Source organism: Martes martes, assembly GCF_963455335.1.
Source record: "Martes martes genome assembly, chromosome: 9".
NCBI classification, from domain to species: domain Eukaryota; kingdom Metazoa; phylum Chordata; class Mammalia; order Carnivora; family Mustelidae; genus Martes; species Martes martes.
In genome coordinates, this window is record NC_137896.1 from 93295609 (window position 1) to 93322771 (window position 27163).

Sequence of the window (27163 nt, forward strand, 5' to 3'; positions counted from 1 at the left end):
GAAATAAAGTACTCAAAAATTACACCAAACTCTGTTCCTAAGGATAGTGACGCAGTCAAAACAAAACATACAGAAAACTTAAGTCTTAGCTTTGATGATTGTTTGTCATTTAGCACCACCACACAAAATTTCAAACACAAAAGGGTTTGTGTTTGATTTTCCATCAAAGATGGCAGATTGATTCTAAAATGTAATGGGCTAAGAATATCCAAGGCATTCTTGGAGATTAAAAAATATAGATTTGAAGACTTGTAATGCTAAAATTATTGAAAGAGTATGGTAAGGTTGAAAGCTTAGATAAAAATCAAACAGAAAAGAAAGCTTAGGAACAGATCCATACATACAGGGATATTAATTAACAAAAGAGATAGCAGGGAACCAATAAAGATAATTTCTCCAACAAGTTGTATTTGGACAATTGGTGTATACATGGAAAAGAATAAAACTGAAAGTATACTTAATACATAAATTAAAATTTATTCCAGCTGAATGAGAGACATGAATATGAGACTATGTTATTGAAATTGGGGTATAAAAAGATTAAAAGACAGAAAACAGACTCCTTTAGAGAAAAATATTGATAAATTTCATATTAAATTAAGAACTTATATTGATCAAAAACTCTATTAGCAGAGAAAACTGACAAACTACAGAATAATAAAAGGTATTTATAATACATGAAATTGAAAAAAAAATTTATTTAGAATAGACTTTGAAATATAAACAACTATAACTCCTTAAGTAAAATGACTACAATCAAAGGTGTTCAACTCTTACTAATCAGGGAATTGAAAATCACCTAATGAAACTGAAAGTATCATATATTCTGTTACCTAGCCTATACTTGTTACCTACCCTACAGAAATGTGTGCTTGTGTTCACCAGAAGTAATTATAAAAGCATATTACTCACAATAACTATAAAAGAAAGCAACTCAGTTATCCTTAGGCAAATGGATAAATTGTATCATTTGGAATACTGAAATACAATACATAAACTACATTCAAACAAAACAATATATATGAATCTTAAAAACACAAGAGTACTTTATGATTCCATTTACTTAAGGTTAAAAAGTAGAAAAAAGGGAAACTAATTTTTGAAATGATAACAGGTGGTATAACCATAGGTGGTCAAACTATTAAGGAAGGAAGTAATTACTATAAACATTACTATGCTGTTACTCTCCAACAGACAGAACTGTGATCAGGTTGATGTGTAAAGAGGGCTAGAGATGCTGGACACTATTTATTATATGAGTGGAGAATAAAGTGTTGGCTTTTTGATAAATAATTGAGTTTTGCTTACATTTTCATACATGTGCTGTAAAGCAAAACTATTTTTAAAACTGAAAATCTACACGGAAGGAATATTTCTCTTTTATTTTGCTTTTTTTAAGTATATAAACATTACTACATTTAGGTTACAAACATCTATTTTGTAATGACAAATCCTGAATCTGTTTAATCATTGCATTCATGTGAATGTGTCCACCCAAAACTTTTATTTTCAATTAGTGCACTGATTAGAGAGAACCCACAGTGCTCCCTAACTCCTTCACCATGTGAATACACAGTGAGGAATAGGCAATCTTCAAACTTGAAGAAGATTCTCACCAGAACCAAAATGTGCTGGCACCGTGTAGAACTTCCAGCCTCCAGAACCATGAGGATTAATTTTCCTATTAGTAAATCACCCAGTTTATGGTGTTTTCTCCCCAGCTTTATTGGAGTACAACTAAAAATAAGATTATAGGATATTTAAAACATATACCATGATGATTTGATGTATTTGACATATGTATATGTCAAAGGATTTCTACCACGTAATTAATACATCATTAATATCAAATATTTATCTTTTTATGAGAATATTTCAGTTCCATTCTTAGTACATTTCAGCCATACAGTACAGTTACTAACTACAGTCACCATATTACATATTAAATCCTCAGACCTTATATATCTTATAGATGATAGTTTGTAATCTTTTACTAAAATGTCCCTATTTCCCTTAACCTTCAGCTCTTGGTAGTCACTGTCCTACTTGGTTTCTTTGAGTATGACTTGTTTTGTTTTGTTTTTAAGATTCCACATATAAGTCATACTATGAAATATTTGTCACTGTCTGTCTGGCCAATTTAACTTTCCATAATGCCCTCAAGTTTCATTGATGTCAAAAATGGTTAGATTTCCTACTTTCTCAGGGCTAAATAATATTCCATTGTATATAATATTCCATTTGTTAGATAAAACAAATCATTTTCCATTCGTCAGCTGATGGACACTTAGGTTGTTTTCACATCTTGGCTACTGTGAATAATGCTGCAATGAACATGAAAATGTAGATATCTTTTGACATTCTGTTTTTATTTCCTTTGTATATATACCCAGAAGTGGAATTGTTGGGTCAAATGGAAGTTCTATTTTTAATTTTTTTTGAAAAAAATTCCATTCTGTTTTCCATAGTGGCTGTACCAATATGTATTCCCAACAATAGCACAGAAGTATTCCCTTTTCCCCACACCCTCACCAAAACTTACAATCTCTTCTCTTTTTAATATAATCTTTCAAATAGGTATGAGATAAGATCTCAATCCTGAGGATTGGTGATGTTGAGCACATCTTCATTTATCTATTGGCCACCTACAGCTCTTCTTTGGAAAAATCTCTATTCAGTTCCTCTGTTCATATTTTAATCTAATTTTTTTTCTGTTGAGTTCTGTTGGCTCTTTTTATATTTTGGATTTTGACCTCTTACCAGATACATAATTTGCAAATATTTTCTCTTATTCCATAGCTCGCCATTTCATTTTGTTGATGGTTTCCTTTACTGTACAGAACTTTTTAGTTTGATATGATCCCACTTGTTTATGTTTCCCTTTGTTACCTTTACCTTTGGTGTCAAATCCAAAAAATCATTGCCAACCAATCTCCAAGAACAGCCTCCTTATGTTTCATAAATAACACGGTGGTTGGAGAAGATATTTGATATACTTTCAATCTTTTTAAACTTATTAAATGTGTTTTATGGCCTAGCATATAATCTATTTCAAAGAATGCTCATGTGCCTTTGAGAAGAATGTATATTCTGTTGCTATTGGATAGAATATTCTGCAAATGTCCATTAAGTTCATCTGGTATAATGTGTTGTTTAAGCCAAATGGGTCCTTTTGATTTTCTGTTCAGAAATGATTTTCTGTCTAAATGATCTTTCCATTGTTGAGAGTTGGGTATTTATTGTTGAGAGTTGAAGTCCCCCACTTTTTTAATATTGCTGTTGTTTTCACCTTTCAGGTGTATTAAAATATGCTTTATATATTTAGTTGTTCCCATTTTGATTGTATAAATATTAAAAATGATATGTCTTCCTGTTGAATTGACTGGTTTTTCACAATGTAATGACCTTTTTGCTGTTTATTACAGTTTATATCTTAAGTCTGTCTTGTCTGATATAAGTATAGCTACTCTTATATAGCTATTCTTTCTCTCTTTTGGTTTCCATTTACACGAAATAGTTTTTTCTATCTCTCCATTTTTTAGTTTGTGTGTTTCCTTAAAGCTGAAGTGAACCTCCTGTAACAGTACATAGTTGGGCCTTCTTTTTTAACCAATCAGCCATTCAATGACTTTTGATTGAAGAACTTAGTCTATTTACATTTAAATTAATTCTTTATAGGTATGGACTTAAAATTACCATTTGGTTGATTGTTTTTTTGGGTGTTTTTGTAATTCTGTTGTTTTTTCCTTCTTTCTTTTTTCCCTTGTAATTTGATGATTGTCTGTTGTGGTATGCTTAGATTCCTTTCTCTTTATCCTCTGTGTATCTATTATATGTTTTTGCTTTATGGTTATCATCAGGTTTACATAAGACATCTTATACTTAAAAACCCATTTTAAATTGATAAGAACTTAATTTTGAACACACAGTTATTTTTACACTTCTCCAATATTTTATGATTTTAATGTCACAGTATACATTGTTTTACCTTGTTATCATAAATTATTGTAGTTATAGTTATTTTTAATACTTTGATTTTTTAACCTTCATGCTAGATTTCTAAGTGATTTACCCACCATCACTACAACATTAGAGTATACATGTTTGCTCTTGTATGTTTTCCTGTTACTATTTGGCACCCTTTTGTTTTGGCTTTTAAGGAATTCCCTTTAATATTTCTTATAAGGCTGGTCTTGTGGCGATGAACCTCTGAAGTTCTTTGTCTGGAGAACTTTTTACTTCTCCTTCAATTCTGAAGAACAACTTTACTGGGTAAAGTATTCTCTGTTGGCAGTTTTTCGTTTGTTTTCTTTCAGCATTTTGAATACATCATGCCACTTCCTCCAGCCTGGAAAGTTTCTGCTGAAAAATCTGGGAATAGTCTTATGGGGGCTTCCTCACGTATCCCTCATAAGATGTTGTTTTTCTCTAGTAAGACTGTCTCCTTGTCTTAACTTTGGATGGTTTAATTATAATGTGTTTTTGTGTGGGTCCGTTTGGTTTCACCATATTTGAAATAGTCTGGTCTTCCTGGATCTGGGTGTCTATTTCTTTTCCCTGGTTAGAAATTTTCAGCCATTATCTCTTTGAATAAACTTTCTGTCCCTTTCTCTTCTCTCCTTCTGGGTACCCTGTAATGTGTATACTGTTCTGCTTGATATATCCCTTTAAGTCCCTTAAGCTATCTTCACTCTTTTTCTTTTTTTCTTTTTGTTCCTTTTAACTACATAAATAGGTCTTTACCAGGATAAGACTGGGAGCTAGGAATTTTTTGTCTGCTCCCTCTGTGCTAAGCCTGGGGGATAGTCTTCAGGAGTCTTTTAAAATTACTTCTGTGTTCGCTCTAGTCTTGTTATTCTCACAGACATAGCCCCATTGGCTTTTAAACCTGGGTGTTTTGGGAGCCCATCCCCAGTCTTAAAAATTGGAATATTAGATGTTGGACCCAAACACTACATTCCCCAGGGAGAAGCTGGGAGTTCTCCCCAGGTTGGATGGCTCTCTGCTGGGGTTGTGGGTTATTGCAAGAATGTTTCTCAGCCATTCTTACCCATTTCAAAGTGGGTGATATGAGTATATTCCCACATGCCTGATATGTAGGAGTTGCTCAGCTAGTTTCTGTATTTTTTTTTTTTTCCCCACACAGAGTTGCTGTGTGTATAGCTGTAGATTCAAAGTGCCTGCAGGGGAAGACAGGTTTTCAAAAGGTTCTATGTCCACATCTTGGATCTGAACCTGTCTGTGCTCTTTTGCTATAGCAGTCCAAATGGGTTAAGACAATTACCCCAAAATATTTAATATTATAGACAAGTCTGTTGCCCAGCAGATTATTTTGCGGCTTGGGGGCATGGAAAGAAAGGGGTTAGATAATCTGTTTCATTTATTTTAGTGCCTTATTATTTACTTATTTTTTACTCTGTGCTGGAACTTCTGTGATTTTCTCACTATGTCCCTACCTGTGCAATATATTTTTTTCTCAAGTATATGTGTATGAAAATTCTCCTTCTCCCCACTGTGTTTTGGTTCAGGATCAGTTCCTTCTCTTACATTGTTCACTTCTTACAGTGTTGACTGTTTGGTTTTTGTATTCTTTAGTTCTTAATTTAAAAATTTTATTCATAGCTATTAGCATCTGTACCTATTCTGGTTCCTTCCCTATATCCAGTTCTGCCTTTGGCTATTCTCAGATTTAGTTTTAATGTTTGAATTATTTCATATGATTTCTTGGAAAAATTTTTTTGTCTTTGAGTTTTGTGAGTTGATTTTTTATAGTTTCTATTCTGATAATCACTTATACTACATCATAATTATTTTAAATTGGTATCATATGCAGTATAAATATTCTCAAGATTTCAGTTGCAAACAGAAGTTAAGTATTTTCAAAAGATTTAACTTATACTTTGCAGAATGTTCTATGGAGATATATCTGTTCTAAAATTTCAAGTTATTCTACACATATTTAACAGCTTAGTGTATTCATATTCATATCTCTAATGCTATTTTTCTCTTTGCTTATTCTGAGGGACATGAATATAATTGCCAGAATTGAGTTGTTATGGGTTCTGTCAGTCTATGAACATCCCTATTAAAATCTTTTAGATGAAGAATGGAGATTTTATGTCTGTAGTTATTTTAGTTTAATAAGTTATAGAGTGTGATAAAAATCACTTCCACATAAATGAATAGATCTTCAGGGTGGGTGGGAAATAGACTTTACAGTCACAAGTTATCAAACTTTAAAGAGTCTTCTTGAAAGTTATACTGATAACGTATATTAAAAGGGTCAGCTACACATTTCAGAAGAGGTCAGATTTATATGTGAAAATAAAGGAAGTTAACAGTATTTGTTCTTAAGAACAAAGAGGGTATAACATTGAAGTTCTAAAAAGGCTTGAAGCTTATTCATGGAAATAAAACATCAAAAACATCTTTCTTATTTGATAACTTTTAGTACAGGTGCCATTCTCTCCTGTTAAGGGACATAATGTCTTATCTTCCTTACTTGAAATTTAGAAAGCATCTGCATTTGTATCAATCATCAAGAAAAATCTTGAAGAGGATCTTGGGTTACTCTGATATAAATTAAAACCTGTCATTGTGTTAGGATAAAGAACAGCAGTGTGCTGGACCCAAGTCCTTGGGTGACCACTTTCTTCCTTTCCTGACATGTGGTCCTTTTAACCAGCAACTTTACATCTTACAAACTCTTCTTCTCCATATAATTGTGCAATTACTTGTGCAGCACTAAGAGCTTTCATGTTGTACTTCCCTCAAATTTTCAATGTTGATAGTAACAGCATGATAGGAACGCAAAACTCTCTTTTCCAATGGTACCACTGTTGTCATGAGCATACAAAAAGAACCCAGGAAGCACCACTACAAGAGATCTTTTGTTTGAATTTGGCCCTTTGTATGCATGCCATGTATCCTTCTTGGTTCCTGAGCAAGAATTTGAGCCTAAAACCTTCCCATTTTAATGGGTTTCCTTCCACTTAATTTCATATGTAATTATTTTCATTACATGTCAAACAGAATAGCTGTGTTGTTTTTACTTTTAACCCATGATACCTATAGAACACATTGTAGAAAAGCCTTGATGTTTATTAGGCAGTCATGCCTACCTGGTTTCAGCGATGTATGCCATTTAATTTTTCAATATATTCCCTTTGGCTTTAGGGGGGAAATTGTAAAGAGAAAATATGTTCAGACTTCCAATTTTACTGAGAAGCATAACAATTATAATTATATTATTATTATCATTGTCCTTATTATTACTTGCTTCATCCACCTCCAATGATTTATATAATATGTTTGATGGTATTACTTCTTCAATAAATACATATCATCAGTTTTCCTTCATATATCAAACAGAAATCTTGATAGCATGTTTTTAGGTACTTATTATGTTTAATGTATATAATAAATACTGCCAATTTTATAGAATTCAGTGGTCTCCAAAACAACTGATAAGACATAATGTGTGTATTTCTTTCTTTCTAATAAATTTAAAAATATATATCACCTAAAAATAATATCCCAAGGAACTTTCAGTGTACAAGTTATTAACCTAGAAAATAATTCACAACTATACGTTCTGTGAAAAGCAAAAGTTTTTAAAAAGTATTGTATAAAGAAATAAATGTTCTATTAACTGAAGCCTAGAATTCTTGTTTTGTTTTGCTTGGGGTTTTGTTTGTTTTTTTGTTTGTTTGTTTGTTTTTTTTTTTTGGTTGAAGTAATACTTCTTAAAATAAAGAATTATGAAAATATCATCACCACATTTTGTTAGGGACATACATGACCATCGCTTTTTTTTTTAAGATTTTATTTATTTATTTGACAGACAGAGATCACAAGTAGGCAGAGAGGCAGGCAGAGAGAGAGGAGGAAGCAGGGTCCCTGCTGAACAGAGAGCCTGATATGATGCAGGGCTCAGTCCCAGGACCCTGGGATCATGAACTGAGCTGAAGGCTGAGTCTTTAACCCACTGAGCCACCCAGGCTCCCCATGACCATCACGTTCAATCACTAACCCTGAATCTATCTTTGGCATCAAGAGCTAAGTTTAGAATATTGCTCTCAATTAAAATGTCCTTTACTTTTACAACATAGAGCAACTTCTTCTAAGTTTTAAATAATTCAAGCAAAGGTAAAAGCAAATATAAAAATACGACAGTGTAATTCCACAGAGAGATTTGAAATGTTGACTTGGGAGTGACACTGAAGAGGTTCTAAGAGTAGTGAGTAAAATATCCTTGCATTTTCTACATTTCAGACAGATATAAAACTTTTTCAAGACTTCTTGTCTCCTGGGTAATGTGTGAAGCAAAGCATTTTTCCTATATTGTTAATTCATTTTATGCCTCCCCTTCTATTTCACATTCTATTTTTTGGATATAAATTTTCTGATAATTGTTGACTCAGCTTAGATTCCTTGAAATAGAACTATTTTGATCCATAAAATGCCACTCTACCTTTTACTGGATTTTCTAATCACAAGACAAACTTTAGTAGCAAGTTAAAGATCTGGAAGTTCAGTGACAACATATCTCCAAGATCCCCTATGGGTTATTTGCTGTCAAGATTACTTTGCAAGTTTGCCCTTGTCTCTCAGAATTCTGCTATAGTGTGCCTGATCTAAGGTCAGGTGTATTGGCTTGTAAAATAGCATATGGGAGAAAAAGATGATTCTCTAGTACCTGTTTATGGAGGACATCAATTAAGATGATATAGATATATCTCTGGTGGAGTCAGACCTTGAAGTCTGGCAAATTTCCTTGCCAGTATTTTGGCCATTTTTTTCTGCAAAGGGCTGGCAATGAAGAAAAGAGTGTTTGGGGGGGTTGTTTTTATTTTTTTTAATCTACTATATTTAAGTAGCTAAAATTTTGCTTCTCTTTAAGGTTCTGATTAATATCTATTAATAACAACATTGTTTTATAAAATAATGTTGAACATTAATTTCCACTTCCATTAGTCTAGCCAACTTTTTTTGTTAAACAGAAGATTCTCTAGCTGCTCTTACCAGGTGCAGACATAAATTAATTCATCCTCATGAAGAGGCACTCTTTAACCATATGCTCACAGTAAAGTTAGCCAATATGTTATCTGTATGACTGGGAGACTTGAAGAAGGAAGAACAATGGAAAAAGCCTTACTATTCAGCTTAAGAAGAATAGTTGCTGCAGATATCCTTTGTGCAAACTTTGCCTAAAGTCTGCAGAATACACACACACACACACACACACACACTCCCTTCAGTTCCTTCTGTGGACAGTTATATTGTCAAGAGAACGCACATCAAAAAAAGGATACAACTGAATTGTTACTTTGCTTTGCAATTGCAGCTGTTTTAGCTCAGTTGGGCTTCCTGTCTTTATCAAGATGCTTTTTAAATCACATTTCCTTAGGGATAACTGGATCTGCCATCCTTGGTTATCAACTTTTCATCCCATCTGTTACAGTTCCTGTTATAGTTGCAGTAAAATACCACAAACAGGCTGGCTATAATGCATAGAACTGAAAATATTTGGCTTTGTGACCAAGCATTTAAACTTCACTGAATTTCAAAGCATGTACGATGTGACTTCCTATAGTTAATTTTCAGTGCCGGCCTCCTTTACCATTCCCCTGCCTCAGTTGCCATGTAGGGAGGCTCAGTTTTTTGACAAACAGTGAAGTAAAGTTGGCCTGGGAATGAGAAGAGTGCCTGTTTCAATATCACCTGCCCTTTTTAAAATACATGTTGGGCAAGTCACCTATCTCTCCTGAGCATGAATTACAAAAATAGAAGTATCAAGGTATAATAAAACCAGCACTAACCTTGGGATCACAAGATATGGTTTGGGGTGACATTCTCCACTTTACACCTTTGCACTATAATTCCTTGGGTAATTTGATTAAGTACCCAAACTACTCCATTTTTCTTTGTTACATGGGGATAATAAAAATCTTCCTGAAAAGGTGAGGGGAGGGTAACAGATGCTAACCTTTATGTCATGCAGCATTGCACAGAGCTTTGTATTAGTAGGATGTTCAGTTAAAGTTAGTGAGATTCAGAAGAACTAGAAGATCAGGAGGCTTTAGCTCTAAAATTATATCTATTGTCTAAGATTTCCCTGTATGAGCTTGGCAGAATTGGTAAAGATTACAAATTTTTCTTATTCTTTCCCACTTAAAAATTCATTTTGTAATATAATGTTCTATTTCCACTGGATATAACACAAGAAAAACTGATAAAATAGTTTCATACACAGTTGGAAAGAAACATGCTTATAAAATATACTAAAGATACTATATGGGGGAAATTAATTTAAGGCCTCCCATTTTAACTATCTCCAGAATAATCTGAACAAAATTTATGGAACCTGTGGGTAGTGGAATTTTAGTTATGAAGTGAAATCTAGCATTCCATTTGAAATAATTTCAATTTTTTTAATTTTTTCTTTAATTTTTCAAAGAGATGTGCTCTTAATTCATGTCCCCTATGCCATAAAATATTTGATACTAGCTTTTTAGGAAAATGTTTTTGATTTGATAATTTATTCAGATAACTTTTGCTTAAAAATAGTTGCTTTTTTTTTTTTTTTTTTAGTCATACCTACATTCAAAAGGGGTATACCATATACTTGTGCTGAGGTATATTACTGAATAATAACATAGAAAATCAGTACTATTTAATTATGTTTTCTGACAGAAATAGAATATATGCTACACACAAAAATTTAAGATATAGACACTGAATATTATTTTTAACCCCTTACTCAGAGGTTTTGATGCATCTGTGCTTTTAGTTTAAAAATATAAATGTAAGAATACAGGAAATCCTCATGTTCCTACCACCAAAAATGAGTTAATTTAAAAAAAAATCACATTGCCCTCATGTTTTTTAAAATACTTTTTATTTATTAATTAGAAAGAAAGATTGGGGCACCTGGGTGGTTCAGTGGGTTAAGCCTCTGCCTTCGGCTCAGGTCATGATCTCAGGGTCCTGGGATCGAGCCCCACATCAGGCTCTCTGCTCAGCAGGGAGCCTGCTTCCCCCTCTCTCTCTGCCTACTTCTCTGCCTACTTGTGATCTCTCTCTCTCCATCAAATAAATAAGTTAAAAAAAAATTTTGAAAGAGAGAGAGAGAACGCAAGAAAGAAGGCAGAGAGCACAAGCAGAGAAGTGAGGAGAAGGGCAGAGGGAGGGGCCGAAGCAGACTCCCCACTGAGGAGGGATCCGTTGTGGGACTCCATCCTCGGCCCAGGGCAGATCATGACCTGAGCCCCAGGCAGATGCTTAACTGCCTGAGCCACCCAGGCACCCCTGGCCTCATGTTTTTAAATTCTAAGACATTATATTATAATACATGAACTATTAATCATAATAACAACCCCATGAAGTAGACAATCCTATTACTTCCTTTAAATGAGTTGAAAACCTTAGAGTGCTGAAATAAGTGCTTAAGATCAATTCACTCCTGGTCCTCCCCATGGAAAGTACCAGAAGTAAAAACCATGGCCTCTGTTAATGGAAAACAGGTAAATGTCTAAATCTAGAAAAAATCATGGAAAACTTTTTTCCATGAGGGCAAAAGTCCATTTTTTTTTTCCTCCCTCAATAGCTCTTCAAAGAAAGGAAATAAAAACTTAAGAGACAGGAGCAAACATAGAAAGGAAAAGCAGAAAGAATATATTACCCAGAGGTAATAAACTTTGATAAAAAATTAAGTAACAGAGCTAATAGCAAAAATATACATAAGTCAAGATTTACTGAAATAATGGCATATGTGTGAAAAAGACAGATGAAACACAGAAGGAAATTCTTGTCTTACTTGTTTAAAACACCATTTATACCTTTCCAGTAATGACATTAGAATCAAACCCCCATCCATGTCCCCCCAAAATTCCTTATTTATTCTCCAAAAGAGTCACAAATGGGAACAGATTTCAAGTAATAATGAGTTCAGTTGTGAAAAACAAACTGATTGTTTCCTGAGAAAAGTTCAGAGTAAGATCATATCCCCCAGAATACGTCCCACTAAGACGGAATGAGTTCTGTTTGTAGGAGTTTCAGTAAAAATTCAAGGGGAAGATCATGGTTCAGGTCTACTTTCACAGCTGAAATCCCTACTCACTAGTCATAGTAACTTAGGTGATAGAAAGAGATTCTACAATACCCACTCACCATCGTGAGGCTCAAAAGGGGTGGTAAGAGATAAAATCCACTTACTCCATAACAATAAATACAAGTTTGTGACATAATTAAACACACAGACCACAGTGAGATCACAAGAGAGCACTTGGTGGCTAGGTAAAATACAAAAGCCAAGTGTGTCTATACAGGCACAAAGAGACAGAGAGCTACAAAGACAAATAGAGGACAAAATGAGAAACCAAAAATCCATGTTAGATAAAAATAATACAAGAAACAGTTTTAAAATGAGATAACAGCAGATGAAAACACAGAGTTTCAGGCAGGGGGAAAAAAAAAAAAAGCACAAGATTTCTGTCTACCGAAGTGAAAATTCCAGCTAAAATATAAGGCAGATTTCCTGTTCCACATCTTAAAGAATGAATGGAAAACCATGAATCATCATACACTTCTGAAAAGCCAAAATTATGGCAAACAAATACCCTAGATAAACAAAGAAAAGAATTAGCTAACGATGGAAAAAATGAGATAAAACTTTCTTATTGGTAAATAAAGGAAGACTAAAAGTATTACCACATCTCTTGAACTTGACCAAAATGAGATCTAAAAGGAATTTTAAAAATTAAGACAAGAGGTATTATTGTAAGTTAAAATGTGATTTCCATTATTTAAATCAACAAATTATTGAAATATTAAATTCAGGAAAGTCCAGTCCAAAACTAAAGAACCGAAGTCTGAGAGATAAAAGTCCTATAAAAGGTAAAAGATTTTTAAAAAATTATAAAAAGTCTAATAATGAACTATTAGTTATTCTATAAAGAGACCATAGAGAAAACAAAGGGGAGGAAATTATTAAAGAAATAGCTCAAGCAAATGTGCTGGAGATGATGGAAGATACACATATATACCAAATAAATAAATAAATAAATACTTTGTAAGGAACAAAAATAACAAGGTTAAAGAGAAGATCATAAAACCATATAAAGAAGAAAATAATATGACGGGAGAATCTTATCAATATCAGACTTTTCATTAGCAATATTGGATCTGAAGAAAGCAAGGACTGAAAATGTATGAGTGATAGGGATCTTTTTTTAGTTCCTTAATGAAGAGAGGCTCCCCAAAACGGACATGAAAAGGGATATTTAAAGACTGAAAAATAAATGAAGAAAGTGCACTCAAGAAAGATCAGCAAACTATTACTGACATTTTACAAATTTCTAAATTGTGCAAGATTTTATTTCAGAGAGAAAGAAATAGTGTAATTATTACAAAATTTGCCTAGTATAAGGGATTAACATCTTAAAGACTATGTTCCTTAGTGGGACTTTGGATAATTTGCATGTATTGTCTGAGAATATAAACTGTCTTTCTCTTCTCTTTTTCTCCCCAAATAATACCATATCTAGACTAGGAGCATTGTTCATGTATACTATACTAAGGACTCATTCTTGGAATAACTTGTCTTAGAGGATGATGCTATTATATGAGGTTTAGTAGAGCATCAATTGCTGTGACATTCACATTTGATGCTAAGGATTTGCTTTGTTTTCTAGTTGAGGGTCTGTGGGACTAACAATGTGTTGAGCTCTAGATCTTTAGAAATCACTATATTTAAAACGTTTTGGTTCAGGGAAACACGTATGCTAAAGAAGTTTCATTAGTTCCCATTGATGAAAGTTCCAAACAATGTTCATTGTTTGGAACATTATATTTCTGGAAACATAATGAGAAACAGAGAGAAAGAAAAGGGAGAAAAAGGGAAGTTTGTTTTTTTTTAAATACAAAACAATAACTCCTCTTGCAAAAATGAATGACAGATTTAGTTGAGAAAAGGGCTATTTTTTGTGGGAGTCAAGGGACTTGCCTTTATAAAAGATGACAGAAAATTTGGGGAATTTTTGCCACTGATACTGTGGTAAATGCATATAGAGCAAGTCACGTTAATGTGTATTGTACATATGGTTGGAATTTGAAAAGAGTAAGGTGACTGGCTTATTGACCTAGTGGATAGCTGGCTTAACTGTGAATAAAAGTAATATCCAATGTTGATGCATTTCAGAGGTTTTTGAGGAAAAGTCAAAGAGACTCTGTAATGGCCTAGAGAGACTCAATTTTCCATTGAATTGATACCAGGTGGATTTATGGGAAGTTGTACCATGAAATCACTGGCAAAACCAAGAGATTACAGAAATATCTCTGGTAGTCTCTGGGCCTCACTACATATTGTATTAAGAAGAACAGAAAAGCCAATCAATTCATGTCCTTTCTCTTGTCCTTGTTCACCTTCATAAAAATATTGAAATGTCTAACCTCTCCTCAGTGCTGTATCTCAGTGGCATCAAGTAGATCAATGGCCACAGGTCATAGGATTTAGCGTTCTGTATACTAGATTTCTCACAAATTCTTTCTAGGACAAAGACATAATGAGTTTATTTACCCAGTACTGAGACTACAGATTGGTAAATTAACCCTCATTAACAGTTAGCTAAAGCAAGAATTCTCCCCACTTCACAACAATGAATGCTTTTGTTGGTGATACATCATTCAGAGTCTAGAGGAATCAGTTCCCCGCCCCATGCCTTTTTTTTCTTTTTTTCTTTTTTAGGATTTTATCTATTTACTTTCTAAAGAGAGAGAGCACAAGCAGCGAAAGCAGGAGACAGAGGGAAAAGCAGGCTCCCTGCTGAGCAAGGATCTGGATGCAGGACTCTGGGATCATGACCTGAGCTGAAGGCAGGAATCATTTCCCTTTAAACTGTTTCTTTGTGTACCTTTTAGCACTTTTTCCTCTTCTGCTTGAGTTGTTTTTGGAATTCTACTAAAATTCCATTCTCTCATTTCCCAAGTGAGAATGAACATTACAGGAAGTGTCCTCTAGTCTTATCTCACCTGTTACATGTCTTACTGAAATTCTTTCAAGGTTTGAAAATGTAAAGGTCACCTTTCCCTAGACTATAAGCAGGCTATAATCTTTGACAACAGAGTCTTCAATATTTTGCTTCATTTGTCATCCTTACTTGAATAATAAAGCTAATTTTTATGAAATTCACTATTGGCCAATAACTGAATATTTTAAGGCACTGAAGTTAACTACTAAAACCGAGCATAATGTATTGGGGAAAAAAAATCTCTGACCTGGAACATGAATATGAATTCCTTACTCTATCTATTATTAAATAGAATTTAGGAAAATTTAGAGCTCTTTCTGGGCCCCAATTTCCTCATCTGTAAAATAAATGTGTTCAGTCAGATAATTTGTAAGGATACTTACAACTCTAATATAATATAATACAAGTCTATATTGAAATTTCCCAAGATTGTTCAGTACAGCGTGCCATCAAAAATGGTTCACTGTCAAATACTCTGAGATATACAGAAATTCCATTTGCTCCTCTTGAAGATTCAAGTTACACTTCAGCCTATTAAAAACATTGATAAATATGATGGAAAAGAATCTGTCTTTCTTTAATTTCTCATTTCCCAAGACTAATTTAATTATGTGTAATTCCCTGTATCATCAACAAAACATACTTGAGAAACCATAAATCACACATGACAAATCCTCCCCAGGTATTTCCCATTCCTTGACTCTGCCAAAAATCTAACATGCATTTTTATTAAATACCTACAACAATTCCCTTGACAGTTGAAAAATTCCCCTCAATGGTCATAATGAAGCAGCACATGTTTGAGTGGAATGGAGAATAATGTCGCTTTATTTCTCCAAGCAAAAGGTGTTCAACAGGGACTTCCAAATAAAGAAAAAAAAATGAATAAAGGAATGGACAAGAGCTGGCTTTGATAGAAATAACGATTTGACTGTTCAGACTGAGTTAACCACAACCCTTCACACTAACATCATTAAGTTTCTGATTATTCACAATTTAGATTAACAAGTATAAGAATATAGAATCTAATTTCTAATTAGTTGTTCTTAAAAGCAATATTATTGTGTGCCTTGGTGGCTAAAATGGTTAAGCTTTTGCCTTCAGCTCAGGTCATGATCCCAGGGTCCTGGGCTCAAGTCCCGCATTGGGTTCCTTGCTCAGTGGAGAGTCTGCTTCTCCCTCTACCCCTCTCCCTGCTCGTGCTCACTCTCACTCTCTCAAATAAGTAAATAAAATCTTTTTTTTTAAAGAAAGCAATATTGTTTTATAACTCATCCAACATCTTGTAAAGAGTTTCTGAATAAGAGAGTACTCTAAGAAAAAACTGTATTTGTGGCACACTCATATTGAACTAACACTTCTGCTTACTGACTTAACTCATTGGCTACACAGTAAGGTCTAGCCTCTGTCCTACTGAAGACAGATTTTATGGTTTTGATGTTACAAAATTCTAAAATTAGACTGGGTTCAAAAGAAAACCAAAGCTGGCAGCATCACAATTCCATACTTCAAGCCCTATTACAAAGCTGTAATCATCAAGATAGTACGGTACTGGCAAAAAACAGACACATAGATCAATGGAACAGAATAGAGAGCCCCAAAATAGACCCTCAACTCTATGGTCAACTAATTTTCAAACAAAGCAGGAAAGAATGTCCAATGGAAAAAAAGTCTCTTCAACAAATGGTGCTGGGAAAATTGGACAGGCACATACAGAAGAATGAAACTGGACCATTTCCTTACACCACACACAAAAATAGATTCAAAATGAATGAAATACCTCAATGTGAAACAGGAATCCTTCAAAATTCTTGAGGAAAACATAGGCAGCAACCTCTTTGACCTCAGCCACAGCAACTTCTTCCTAGAAACATCGACAAAGACAAGGGAAGCAAGGGCAAAAATGAACTATTGGGACTTCATCAAGATCAAAAGCTTTTGCACAGCAAAGGAAACAGTCAACAAAACCAAAAGACAACTGACAGAATGTGAGAAGATATTTGTAAACGACATATCAGATAAAGGGTTAGTATTCAAAATCTATAAAGAATTTATCAGACTTAACACCCAAAGAACAAGTGATCCAATCAAGAAATGGGCAGAAGACATGAACAGACATTTCTGTAAAGAAGACATCCAAATGGCCAAGAGACACACGAAAAAGTGCTCAACATCACTCAGCATCAGGGAAATACAAATCAAAACCATAGTGAGATACCACCTCACACCAGTCAGAATGGCTAAAATTAACATGTTGGCAAGGATGCAGAGAAAGGGGAACCCTCCTACACTGTTGGTGGGAATGCAAGTTGGTGCAGCCACTCCAGAAAACAGTATGGAGGTTCCTCAAAAAGTTGAAAGTAGAGTTACCCTATGACCTAACAATTGCACTACTAGGTATTTACCTTATAGATACAAATGTAGTGATCCAAAGGGGCACATGCACTCTCATGATTACAGCAGCAATGTCCACAATAGCCAAACTATGGAAAAAGCCTAGGTATATCAACAGATGAATGGATAAAGAAGATGTGGTATATATTTATGATTGAATATTATACACCCATGAAAAACCACAAAATCTTGGAGCATCTGGGTGGCTCAGTGGGTTAAAGCCTCTGCCTCTGGCTCAGGTCATGATCCCAGGATCCTGGGATCAAGCCCCTCATTGGACTCTCTGCTCAGTGGGGAACCACTGAACCACTTCCTCCTCTCTCTCTCTGCCTGCCTCTCTGCCTACTTGTGATCTCTGTCTGTCAAATAAATAAAATCTTTAAAAAAAAACACACACACAAAATCTTGACATTTGCAAAGACAATGGAACTAGATGGTATTATGGTAAGTGAAATAAGTCAATCAGAGAAAGACAATTATCATATGATCTCACTAATATGTGGAATTTGAGAAACAAGAGAGAGGATCATAGGGGAAGGGAGGTAAAAATGAAACAAGAGGAAACCAGAGAGGGAGACAAACCATAAGAAACTCTTTTTTTTTAAATTTTAATAAACATATAATGTATTTTTATCCCCAGGGGTACAGGTCTGTGAATCGCCAGGTTTACACATTTCACAGCACTCATCATAGCCCATACCCTCCCCAATGTCCATTTCCCCACCACCCTCTCCCTCCAAGAAACTCTTAATCTCAGGAAACAAACTGAAGGTTGCTGGAGGGGATGAGGGTGAGGGATGGGTGACTGGGGATGGACATTGGGAGGGTATGTGCTATGGTGAGTGCTGTGAATTGTTTAAGATTGATGATTCACAGATCTGTACCTCTGAAACAAATAATACATTATATGTTAATAAAAAATAAATAAAAATAAAATTAGACTGGGTTCAGAATTATTGGGCAATAATGGAAGGAACATAAAACTAAGGTATAAATTCCAAAATCCATATGTATCTTAACACGGGTAATTATTTATTTTTTTTAAGATTATGTTTATTTATTTGACAGAGAGAGAGACAGTGAAAGCACAAACACAGGCAGGCAGAGGGAAGTGGGAAAGGGAAAAACAGGCTTCTTGCTGAGCAGGGAGCCCAATGTGGGGCTCGATCCCACGACCCTGGGATCATGACCTGAGCTGAAGGCAGATGCTTAATGACTGAGCAACCCAGAAGTCCTTTAATATGAGCAATTATTAAAGTTTTTCTTTTACAAAATAATTACAAGAAACAATGTAGTTCACATATTCCTCTGATACTTATTTTGAAAATTAGCCTTTAATCATAAAATATTTCTTTCAAAATATAATAAAGAAGTAAAGTTCTGGGGCACCTGGGTGGTTCAGTCCACTAAGCATCTGACTCTTAATTTTGGCTTGGGTCATGATCTCAGGGTCATGGAATCAAGCCCTGTATCAGGCTCCTTGCTCAGTGGGGAGTCTGCTGGTGATTTTTCCTCTCCCTCTGCCCCGCCTGACACACTCATGCTTACTCTCTCTGTCTCCCTTGAATAAATAAATCTTCAAAAAACAAAACAAAACAAAACAAAACAAACAAACAAAAAAAACAACAACCTTAAAAAAAAATAAGTAAAATTCTCAAGGCTCAGTTGGTTGGGTGTCTGCCTTCAGTCAGGTCATGATCCCAGAGTCCCAGGATGGAGCCCTGCTTCTCCCCCTGAACCTCCCCCCACCATGCTGTCCCTCTCTCAAATAAATAAAATCTCTAAAGAAAAAAAGAACTAAAGTTCTTAAAAATATGAATCACAAGAAAAGGTAGAGAAAATTTTCCAAAAACAAGAAATTTCTCACCTTTTGTTTTACAAAGTAACCTACGTACAGGTTCAGTTACCTATGAATTTGGCATCCTGGGAGAATTATCAAAAATATCTAAGTTTGTATTGCATGTTAAAAATGATAACAAAATCTCCATTTGGGGAATAAAATGTGGTTAGAATACAAATTTGTAATATTTGGGGGGAAAGGCAAAGAAGATTGTATTTCTCCTTAATCATCAGTGGGAGTCGGCTCCCTCATCCCCAATGTCTTGATACCCTATGCATCCCATGCCTTTTCGTAAGAAGCATTTAACTCTGCCTGTAGGAAGATTTCCCACCATTCTGAGGTGATGGAGGCTTGAAATGAAAATTAATTTGATTCATAGAAAATAAAGAATGTGATAGGTTCTTACAAACCCATGTTTGTAAATTAAAATACATACCCATCCAAGGTTTTCCCCCTCCTCTTATTAAATATATGTTTTATATCTATCATATAAATAGTTTGTTCACTGCATTGGGGTATATCAGGGTTGATGATATTTACTTCTTAACAGTTACTTGACGAGCAAGATTGACAAGGACAGACACCACCCAGACAGCTTTGATTTGAAACTGAGTTGAGTAACTTGAAAAACTTGAAGACAGTTTCTTTTGATGAAGATAGCTTCTTTTGATGACAGTACATATTATACCATTTAGGAGGTGGAATTTTAGGTGTATACATGCATACATAGAAAGAAAATTTTATATATGCTCCCAGTCAGGAGAATGTGATATTGGTATACTCTTTGTCCAGCAATGGATCTGATATTTTCATCTTCCTCTACTATCATAATTTTAGGGAGATGGTAATCATACAGAGATGTCTGCTGCAGCAATGTCATGGAGAAGAGATTTGGTTCAAGCTGGTCAATCAGAATATTAGAGTCCATGGCCTAATGTTTACTTCAAAGATGGTCAAAGTAAAAACAGGGGCAAGAAGAGTTTTCTTGTGATTTTCCATGGATCATTGGGAGAGCTTGAGTATTTTTAAATAATTTTTTATTACAAGAAATAAAGTGCTAGTGATGACGATATTTCTTATGTAGAAGAGTCTTTCTGGGAATGAAGTTTATTTTCTATGTAAGTACAAATTAAGAGCAGAGAGAAAGACCCGGGATAGATGAGTCCCTGGGGTCTAAATCCAGTCATATCTTGAATTAGCATGCATGCCCTCGGTCTTCCAAACATCATAATTTGATAAATCTCACCTCCTTTTTAAAAAATGTATTTGAAAACTGACTAAAGGGGCGCATGGGTGGCTCAGTTGGTTAAGTGACTGCCTTCAGCTCAGGTCACGATCCTGGAGTCCGGGGATGGTGTCCCGCATCCGGCTCCCTGCTCGGCAGGAAGTCTGCTTCTCCCACTGACCTTTCTCCATTCATGCTCTTTCTCTCTCATTCTCTCTCAAATAAATAAATAAATAAATCTTAAAAAAAAAAAAAAAAAACCTGACTGAAGTTAGTATTTTATCATTTAAAATCTGAAACACACATTATTAATGGGCTCAGAATATTTAAGAATCCTCTATATATTAATCCAGTTTTTAAAAAAATGAAGTTAGATTCAAGGTCAAGATGGCCTATTCCTTTTTTACCTACAAGTACTTTAAGCCTTAAATGAAGTGGACTTAAGATTATGCATTTAAAAAGGACTCATGGTAAACAATTTGGTCTCAGAATTATTGAGTTTCATTTTCACTGCATTTTTTTGCAATTTTGTCATGAGAAAGCTTATTACTTATCTAATTTATTCTATCTATTAATGTTCAATTAGTTATCTTTTACTCATCTTCCTACAAATAATGATGGTCACATTGCTACTAACACATGGTCCCTGGGTTGATCAAATCAATTAATGCTCATAAAAATATTTTCAAAACTATACAGCATCACACATACAACAAATTTAGTATTTAATATTTTAAAAATTATTATTTGAAAGATTTTTGGTGCAGTTGATAAAGGTGGTTTTTTTTTAATTTTAATAGACTTTTTTTTTTTTAACTTTTCTTCTGCCGGCAATTACTTTCAGTAAATATGTTGTCAAGACATTTTATTACTGCCAGAAAAACAAAGAATGCAGAGGTCTCTATCATCATGCCATGTAATAAAATGGTAGCTTAATTACCTGACAGTTTGGGCTGATATTTAAAATGAATGTTTAATACTCTCTGGATATATTGATTTATATTTTGAATTATGATTTCAAGTATTATCCAGTGTGCAAATCCTTTAACTCTCATTTTCTTTGACTAAATGTGGGAGGAATTCTAATTGTAATGCAAATCATGCTTTTTAATGTGTATATGTGTTTTTGCCCAGAAGGAATTATGATTTAATTTGATTTTAATGAGAAAAGTAATTTGAGCACAAAGAATTAGAAAATAGGGGGAAATGGAAATAAAACATCTTGATCTTATAAGATGCCTTAAGGAAAAAGGCAGATATAGTTTATCTTTTTTATTTTTATTTTTTTTGGTCTTCAAACATAAACAATGTTATTCTACAAGCTAAATTTTAGAATTTATAATGGTACTCATAATACAAATGTTAAGTTTGGTTATTTTCTTGTATATTAACATACAAAATATAAGAATATATGTTCTGTTCATAATGGAGAATAAAAATGTGTGTACGTGTGTGTGTGTTTAACTTTCCTATATTCTAAATCTATTTTGTTTCATTTGATCTTAAATGGACTAGTTGTACATATGTTCCTATTCTTTCAATATTAATTGTTTAAATATTTTCTGAACCTTTACAAAATTAAGAAATAGGCTTAATATTATGTGAACTAGAGAAACATGCACTAAAAAATATTCCACAAAATAGTAGTTACGAAAAATGTTAATATTTGATCCTTCCAAACTTTATATGTCCCGAAGGACATCCCTACTAATCAAAATCTTCACCATAGTAATGTGTTTAAGTATCTCTTAACTTATTAACATGCCAAAATATTAATCAACCACAAGAGAATGAAATTATGTAATTTCAAAGTTTTAATTTTAGCACAGGCCATTTGTTTTTGTGTTTAAAATGAGAAGGGTGCCCAGGTGGCTCAGACGGTTGTGTCTGACTTTCGGTTTTAGCTCCGGTCGTGATCTGAGTCATGAGACAGAGCCCTGCCAGGGGCTTTGCACTCAGCACAGAGTCTGCTTAAGTTTCTCTTGCTCTGGCCCTCCCCTCACTCTCACTCTCTCTCTAAAATAAATACGTGAGTTTTAAAAAATAAATAAATAAAAATAAAATGAGAAAACAATACTTCCTTTGAGTGCAATGTGAAAACGAATGATTTGAAATCAGTGGAAGTACCATTCTGCCTCTGAAATCTATTCAATGAGTGCCTAATCTTTGCAACATAAAACTAGTTTATGCAAGGTGACTGGGAAGAGAATAGTTAGAAGTGGGCACTAAAGAGTTTATTACATCAATATGAAATACCATTATAATTTCTATTGCTACTATTATTACTAGCTAACTCTTAACTGGGCAAATTTAATCCTCAAAACCATACTGTAAGTGTCAATTTACATGCTTCTTATGTATAAAGAAATGAAGACACAGATAGAACTCATCAGAGGCAAAACGGCCCCAGCATTCACATTTTCACCCACTGTGCTCTCCCCATGCCACTTTCTGCTCAAGCAGGCAGGGAAGGTAGTCTCTTAGACTGTGCACCAAGAGAAATACAAGAAAAGAAGAACGTTTTGAAAAAGGAAGAATGGAGTAATCAACTTCAACACAGAAAGATGCAGTGCACTAATATTCAAGAATCGGTAGGAAAAGAAAAACCTCAAGCAACAGGCAGAATAGCTTCTGCAGTACCAGAGTAATGTTCACATAAGTCTTCAAATTCTAGAAATGTAAAAATAGAAAGAGCCAGAAACCTTGAAAGACCTTGCAAACAAATAATGAGAAGCAAAGAAGCAATGTAAGATAGGCATGCTTCTCTTTTGGGACAGAATTTGTGACAGGGTCAAAGAGAACTAGATAGGGCCACAACTGTGAGTTGTTGCTCTAGGCTAAATACAACTTCAAGCACTTCCTGAATTCACAATGCTAAACTCTAAATACTAAACTCAACATCAAGCACTTGTTCTAATTTTTATAATTTATTATGATGTCATATTTCTAAATTCACTGGAGAGGACAAAGGTTTACCTATTTAAACCTAGTCTGCATGCCAGTTTCGTGAATATATCAGCCATTATAACTTGTTTTGCAAATTGTTCATTACATTTCCCCTTTTATTATTGGCAAGTTCCATAAATCAGTTTTGTATTTTACAGTCTTTTATGGTAACTATTCTTTTTGTACTTTTTGAATTTTGTACCACATAAATGTATTACAAATTCAAAAAATAAATGAACAGATTTGAATATAAATAAAATTAAGAATAAAAAACAACAAAATAAATTCATGAGTATTAGCCTTTTTTCTTTATGTGGCACAAAGACTCTCCTGATTGTCATTCATTTTTTAATTAAAAGACAAAATATTATTTTAAATTTTTATGGAAAGTAATAGCTTTTCTCTTAATGTCTTTTGATGCATTTAGAGTGTAACCACAGAAACTGTTTAGATTTTTATTTAAAATTTAAATTATTAAAAGACACTCCAGATATATAAAAGGATTGAAAGAATCTAACAAAAAATATTATGGCCATTTTAGGTGGATTAAGAAAATACCACCAATATATTACCAATTGTATTCCTCTCCAATGCAGCTAAAGGTAAACACTCCTGAATTTGGTGTTTGATGTTTCTCTCTCCCAAACATTTATTTTTATAGTTTTATTATATAAGTATGTCTTGGAGAATTACTACTCACAGATAATCCTAGATAAATATTTCAATTTGGGGTTTTTCAGACCATGTGGATAATACATGTTGAACCCTAAACCTATATTGCAAATCTCGAACTCTGTCTTCTATCTCCCTAATGGTCATCAAAATTTAATACTCCTATTTTCTGAGGTTAGCTTTAGAGTCTGCTTTTTGTTCTAGTTTGTGTTTTCTCTTTTCTTTAGTTTCCTTTCCTTTTTATTTTCCCTCTGAAATATAGGAATTTCATTTTATTGGTTGAAAAAAACCAACTGGTTATTTATAATATCTAGTTTAGGACATTTGCTTTCACCACATGGTATTTTTATTCATTACAATCTATCTTTGAAGCAGAAATGCAAACCCCCCACACTGCATCCCCCATCCCTACATGGAATGGTCTGTTTGAAAGTTAGTAAAGTCTACTTAATGCCAGCAGTACAGAGAGAAGATCTGGTGCAGATTCGTGAATGACATAATAAAGCATGAGTAATCCACTGCTTCATACAGGATCTATACAGAAAATGACCTCCCTGTTTTAGATAAGGCAGAGCAAGTGAGGTTCCAGTTAGCATGAACTACAGAATGGCTTCATTAGTGAATAAACTAACCTGAGAATGGAAAACATCCTGTCTTATCTCCTTTAATGTTTCAATTGTCAGTAGAAAAATTATAAGTGCATGGGAATATCAGTATCTTTCTTCTACTCGTATGTACAGTGGAGAGATAGTAAATTAAATCTCTGGTTGGGAGAAAATAAGATATAATGTGACCATTTTAATTTAATAGTGTGAGTTAATTTTGGGGATAAGTAAATCAACTTCAAAATTGATATAATTTGACGTCATGTTTAAAAATCTGTATCAAATTAGATTCTTGGATTAGTTTGTTGAAAAACAATAAGAAGAAAAAGAGATCATCAAAATTTAGTTTTCCCCTTTTTTATGTAACTTTTTGATTATTACATAAGTATCACATCATAGGAATTTTTAAAACTGTGGATGTCTATAATAATAAAATATTTACCAGTCAATGATAACTGCTCTTAATTTCATACCTATATAAGATATATTTTATATATTTACATATTTACACATACAAATACATTTATAAATATAAAGGTATATGCATTCTGTTTACAAAAATATTGACTGTTCTGGTTTTCTATTTTATCAGCATTATTTATATCAGGGAAATATAGGACTAAATTTAGGAAACAGGTTTGTGATGATCATGAATGTAAAGAAATACTACTCACCTAACAGCCATGTCACTACAATGAAGATCCAAAAGTAAAAAATCAACAAAAAGTAAAATAAACACTGATTATTTACTCTGCAAAGAAAAAGAATAGGATTTGGCAGACTAAAACCTGAGGTAGCAGTTGGAAGAGAAGATAAATAAACTTGCAATAATCCGCAGTCTAAGAATAGCACAATGAAAAAATTGCCTGTGGCAAGGAATTACTAGTGGACTTTAGGGAAGTGGTTTCTAATTCTCAGTTTCAAGTTGTTTGCTATTGCGCATTCACCCTCATTATCTCAAAACCTATCCCTACCTTTCCTTCCTTCAACATATATTTATCAATTGTCCATTGTCTATCCAACAACCTGGGTTGGCTATAAAGTGGTGAGTAAAAGCACATGAAAACCCTAACTTCATGAAGCTTCATTCTAGTGCAAGAGACAGACATTAATCAAATAATTATGCAAACAGAGTAACTCTCAGCAATGCTGCTAAGGGGAGATGCAATATGCTCTTAGACTACATGACAGATGGCTTTGATCCATAGTAAGTGTGAGCTAAGGGAGAAGAAAGAAGCCTTGTTTTGCATGGCAGAGGGAACAGAAGGAAATGACAGAACAAAAGGCCATGTAGTGTGGGGGTGGGAGTGGATAACAAGCTGTGTGCAGATTCTGGGGTGACCACTTGCCACAGTCAGTGAAATGGGATGGAAGTTCTGACAGTAGTAAGATTTACTTCTCTCCACTGAGCGCACCATACTCTGTCCTCATCTCTGGTTCCTGCTCTGATAGAATGCAAGTGGATAGCATTCTAGAGAGCGTTTTGAGAGATGATGGGAAGATTTCACTTATTATCCTAGTGGAATTCCCTTTGGTACCCAACAAAATATATTTGGTTTGTGCTCCATTTTTCTCAATTCACCCTGCATCTTTTCTTTTGGAAAACACTCCTTTAAGTTTCAGACAACTAGAAGGAACTTTTCTAGGTTCCAGTGATGATACAGACTCCTTTGATACTGATTGAGTTATTTCAAAGTAAAATTTAGATATTCAAGGGAGTCAAATGTCTTGTCCCAAAAGTATCACTCTTTAACTTCATTTTTTAAAGTGTTTAAAATGAAAATATTTATAAAGAATTCTTGAGCTTAGGGAATGGAAGCAATAATAAAAGGAGGGGAGCAGAGAAATAAATTGATTTTGAGAACCAATTCAAATTTAAAGATTGTCCTTTATTTAAATTTAGAGGACATTCTAAATAGGGAACTGGAAAGAGAGAGAGAGAAATGTCTTCACAAATAATTGGCTGAATTTTTTCCTTGTCAGGGAGAAGAAAAAAATGATACTGTCAAAGAAGAAGAAGCTATTAAAGCCCCATAACTAGTTTGGAAAGAGAAGATAATAACCCATTAGTGTCTTTGATAGTGATTTTGTTAAAAATTTAAAAAGGGAAACTTGATATTAAGAAACACAATTGCCTCCATGGAATACAAGACTTCAATTATAAGTCACATAAAGATACAAAAAGTTCCCAAGGCACCAATGATAAACTGAGAAAAGTGCTTACTAATATAGTCATCTATAGTTAATGTAAAAATCAACATTTCAGTTGGGTGTGTCATGTTTGTCTCTGATATCATATTAAGTTGTCTGAAATAGAGCAAATTCTCTGTGTAGGTAAGTTGAAATACATTTAAAATATGTAGAGAAACTTTTGTAAAGAAAATATGTAGAGAAACAATTGAAATTTTTTTCCTCTTACACTTGGGAATTTCCATGTAACCATATGATGAAT

The 27163-nt window shown here is 33.9% G+C and overlaps 1 long non-coding RNA gene across 1 annotated transcript in view; it reads right to left on the reverse strand.

Annotated features, from left to right (window-relative positions):
- LOC308349210 overlaps window positions 1–25506 on the reverse strand; it is a 177387-nt gene extending 151881 nt beyond the window's left edge. The window contains exons 1-2 of the long non-coding RNA XR_013967425.1: window positions 25386–25506; window positions 16810–16893 (exon numbers count right to left, since the gene is read on the reverse strand). This is a non-coding gene — a long non-coding RNA (uncharacterized lncRNA). The remainder of the gene's footprint in view (window positions 1–16809; window positions 16894–25385) is intronic.
- Window positions 25507–27163: the final 1657 nt, after the last annotated feature.